General features: G+C 42.5%; 1 long non-coding RNA gene across 1 annotated transcript; it reads left to right on the forward strand.

The window, feature by feature from the left end:
* The first annotated feature begins 1,266 nt into the window (after nt 1–1,266).
* On the forward strand, nt 1,267–3,516 carry LOC144583096 (uncharacterized). The gene is made up of 2 exons (XR_013536688.1): nt 1,267–1,423; nt 1,739–3,516. It is a non-coding gene; the product is annotated as an uncharacterized LOC144583096 (long non-coding RNA).
* The last annotated feature ends 1,280 nt before the right edge of the window (nt 3,517–4,796 follow it).

Genomic DNA, 4,796 nt, shown 5'->3' on the forward strand with positions numbered 1-4,796 from the left:
GCTACGCTGGCTGAGGATTCTGAGGGTGCAGTTGTTGTTTTTAAATGCAACACATTTTCAAGCTTTTTAAAACAGCTGTTTACAAAGTCAGTGGATTTTGCTTCCAGTAGAGACGAAAACTCCTAGAGCTGGCATGGCTATGGGACAGGGCCGGCCCTGCTGTTTGGCATAATGGGGCAGTTCAGGTGGTACCTTCAGAACAATGGGGCAGTAAGAGCAGCCCAAGCTCTTGCCATTCGCCTCATATTCCTTAAGCTAACTTTTCCTTGGGTGTTTTGAATATGTTTTCCTGTTGCCAAGTTGACATAAGATTCTGCTACAGTCCTGTCAGCTTCTTTATGTGACTCATCACAGAAGATGCTGCCATCATCTCTGTGCCACAGGCAGCAAAATGTCTTTGATATGTTCCCACACTTTACAATTAACTACCACACTACTGTGTATGAGAGCTATTTAGGATTTGTTCAGAGTTTTTGCTTGTTTGGAGAAGCTATACACAAGAAAGAACCGCTCCTCTGGAGACATGTGGAGAATATCGTGACAGAGAGGGAAAGTCTAAACATTTCTTGCTCCCATGTTGGAGAGAACAGGATAATACCTGGAAAGGGTTATGTTGATGGTATTATCTTTTCACAAGATGGTGCAGTAATATATTTTTAATGAAATAGCTCTGAGGAGAGCAAAATCTGACTTTTATTTTGGTAAGTATTTTGGTCATTCATATCTGTATCCATAGCAAAATGAGAGCTGCTACTTCCCTGGAGTGCTATCTAATACTGCTAAGGATAAAGGAGAAAAGCAAGTTCACAAAGGGTCTGTGCCATTTGATTATTGCCTTGTCTCCCAACAGACAACTGGGCTGAGGGATGTCAGAATCTTATTTTTTATAAGTAATTTGTTTATCGCTCCTTGTATATATGTACTCCTTGTTTATATATATAAAAAGCTCCACAAACTGGTGCTCAAATCAACATTTTCAGAGTAGTAATGAGTAAAAATATTCATTACACTTAAAAAAGAAATGATGTCACTCATCATTGTACACCTTTTCAGAAGTCACGGGTGTTGTTTTGTTACCCAGAAAGAAATGTGAACAGGTAATGTTGTACTAGATGGGTCAATAACGTTATGTCCATGCAGCACATCTATGACTAGCAGCACCCTAGTCCTGTTGGTAGTATGCAAGAATTGTTCAAACAGAATGTGTTGATGACATGTTACTTGTATCTGGGAGCTGACATGCACGTTTTCACCTTGTGAATCTAGAAGACCACGGCTCATCACTTTTTGGTCAATGGTGTAATGCTTGTGTTTTGTCACTAGGTGTCTGTCTAACACAGATGGAGAGCCCTCTGGGGAGTAACTGACCGTATGCTGTAAATGTTGGCACAGAACTACTGAATTCAATGGGACTTACTTTAAGGTAAGCTATATATTGGATCACAGCCTTTGTTTCTTCTTTGTTCTAGACAGAAATGTGCATCCTGCTGGTGCTAAATGTATTTATGGTAGCTTGTAGCAATTGTTGTAGTTTGAGCATCACAGTCACACCGCCCACAATTCCCACTACCCTGCAAACACTCTATCCTTCTGTTCTGTTACCTCAGTCTGCTTTAAGAAATTACACCTCAAGCTTTGTTGTTCAGCTTGTTTGATATCTTTGATGTAAAGGAATGTGTGTGTTGTTGTAATCAGCAATTGCTAATGTTTAATTCCAATTTGTGTTAATCGTCTACAGGGAAGATGCCAGTTCTCCATTGCTCTGAGGCAAGACAGTGAAGAATCAAGCTCTGTGTATTTGCTAATAGAAATGGCAAAGCTTTTCGATTAAGCTGATACAGAACCTCTGTGTTATTGCTCAAGGGAGCTGAAAAGCAGAGTGAAGGTGGGGGAGAGAGAGAGTTAAATTGGATTAAATTGTTAATTTCTTTGATCACTTGTTTAGTGTATGTTGTTCTCTTGGCACACAGGCCTACGTGCTGTTTTTAGTTCTACCAGGAAAACCAAATAAAATAAGAGTAACTTCTTGGGACTGTAAAACAAACATAGGCATTATGTCCCAGGTGCCATAATTCTAGCACTATAAAAATTCAGAAGGCTTGTAGCATAGTGCATTCCTTTTATACACAAGGTCATGTGTTCAGTTCCTCACACGTCCAGTGGATTAAAAAAAAAGGTAGCCCAGCTTTTTGCTTGATATATGTTGGGTTGCTTCTCTCATTCTGCAGGAACCCAACAATTCCATATTGAGGAAAAGCATGAATCTAAACATGACTCAACAGTGCTGTGCTAACGACAGACAGATGCCATTTTAGATTACATTAACCAAATGGTGCTCTGTGGCTTGTATGCAAGCTGGGTTGATTGGTGATTGTGCTACCATCAAAGCTGTAAAGCTGAGGCTAAACCTCAAAGCCAGGACAATCTGGGCTCAAGATGGCAGAGTACGAGATGAATGGCATGAAAAGGCTGGAGGAATGTAGGAAAAGCCAGAATATGCTCAATTCAGCAGAAGGATAAGTAAAGGGCAATGTAAGAGTCGTTTTCAGGGGTCTCTAAAAGGCTGTTGCAAATAATCAGGAGACAGGACCATCCTTATAATTAGGCTGCCTGAGGTAGCAGATTTGGAGTGTTTTGAAAGGGCAAATAATATCTGGCTATTAAGTGGGATGACGACAACAACAACAACAGAAACTGTGCAACATCTCATCTGTGAATGTTCAAAGCTTGTGTATCACTCCACAAAGCTGGACATTGAAAAGCTGCAGTTGCAAAATGAATACATGGGCCACTATGAAAAAAAGATTATCTGCCAGGATCCAAGAATCTGTGGGAACATCGGGTAGAGAAGGTTTCGGAAAACAATCAAGTTCAGATCTTGTGGGACTTTTGGATTTAAATGGACAGACACCTTGAACACAATACAGCAGATGTAACAGTAGTAGAATAAAAAATGTCTGGATAATTGACACTGCACCATCTGAGCTACAAGAACGGTGGTACTAGGAACAGTATTCATATTATACTGATATTTAGCTGATACTTAGGTTTTTGGTTAAAACTTGTATCTGTTATATAAAACCAGTCAGACTGCGTTTTGAATTTTCTAACAGCAGCAGCAGCAGCAACAACAACAGTGTAATTAAGTTGATTCCAACTTATGGTGAGCTTTGCTAGGTTTTCCTAGGTGTAAAGTACTGGTGGTTTACTGGTTGTTTCTTTGGGTGGTGCTCCAGGATTCTGCAGCTTGCTTGAGGTTGCACAAGCTGGCTGTTTTCTTGGGTAGCCCAATGAGGAATCGAATTCCCAACTCCTGGATCTGCAGTCAGATACCCTAACTCACTGAGCTATTCAAGAATCTAATTGTTGTATTATCTGTTCGGAATGGAGAGAGGTGCTTGTGGGATTTTTCTTCCTCTCCTGCCCAAATAATTTGCATGGCTTGATACTTTGTGGGCTGAACTGGCTGGGTTGGGAAGGCCGTTTGCTGTTCTTTTTGGGCCTGTCCAGACTGGCTGTGAATTGGACTACAAAGGGTCTGTTGAGCTGGGAGAGAGAATGATGTGCCATTTGGTGGGTCCTCCTGTCCCCACAGCAAGCAACCCCTTGTAGCTATCAATTATGGTCTTCTGCCATGCTACAGATCCATTCAAAGCAAGATTTATCCAATTTATTCATGAGTATGTTTGCCCAGTGTACTCATGAGTAAGGAGAAAGCAGCAACAGCTGATCAGTAAGCCAGTCTAGTCACCAGGGATGGAAGGGCTCACAGACTCATGGCTGCCTCTCCTGCCACCGCCACAAAGGCAATATTTGGAGCTGCAGTGGCGGAGGCAACACCAGCCTTCAGGGAGCTGTGCAGTCACTTTGCCACAGCCAGCCACTCTGGGCCAGCTTCCTGGGCTGCTCTTCCCTGCCTGCCCCCTGAGTCTGCAGGGCTCCAAATCCTGCTAAATTGAAAGTATGCCCTAGGCAAGGGTCAGAAAGGTATGGAGCAACTCTTAAAGGGGAAGGGTGAATTGTTCTAAGTACAGTGGTGCCTCACTAGACGATGATAATCCATTCCACTGAAATCGCTGTTTAGCCAAAACATTGTCTAGCGGAAAGCATTTCCCCATTGGAAAGCATTGAAACCTGTTTAATGCCTTCCAATGGGGAAGAATCGTCGTTGTCTAGCGAAGATCGGCCATAGGAAAGCCGCTTTTCGAGCCGCCGATCAGCTGTTTAAATTGCTGTCTTGCAAAGCTTAGGTCCCGAAAACACCTGTTTTGCAAGCGCGGAGGAAGCTGTCAAAATCGTCGCCTAGCGAAAATTGGTTTGCGAAGCAGGGACCAAACATTGTCCGGCAAAATTCCCCTATAGGAATCACTGTTTTGCGAATCGCTATAGCGATCGCAAAAAGTCAATGTCTAGCGAAAAAACTGTCATGCGGGGTAACTGTCTAGCGAGGCACCACTGTACAAACATAAGCAAACAAGGTCTTTTTTTTCTGTGCCAAACAGTCCCATCAGGGTTTCATATATCCTAACTAGATGCCAGTGTGGACAGACTCTTTGTCTCAGGGCTGTCCTCAGGAGTGTGATGGGGATCATATGTTGTTCACAAGCCACACTTTGCCCATCCCTGGTTTAAATTATAGGCTTTGTAGGACAGGGGGCCCCTCTTTTTGTTGTTGCTCTGTAAAACATGATACCTATAGGTAGCATAATGAATAAACCATGTTGCAGAATAAGGCATGTGGAAATGGAAGGAGTGTCTCTACCATTACATGTCTCTGTCTTTCGTGTACCTTCATT

This window comes from Pogona vitticeps, chromosome 5 (assembly GCF_051106095.1).
Source record: "Pogona vitticeps strain Pit_001003342236 chromosome 5, PviZW2.1, whole genome shotgun sequence".
NCBI classification, from domain to species: Eukaryota; Metazoa; Chordata; class Lepidosauria; order Squamata; family Agamidae; genus Pogona; species Pogona vitticeps.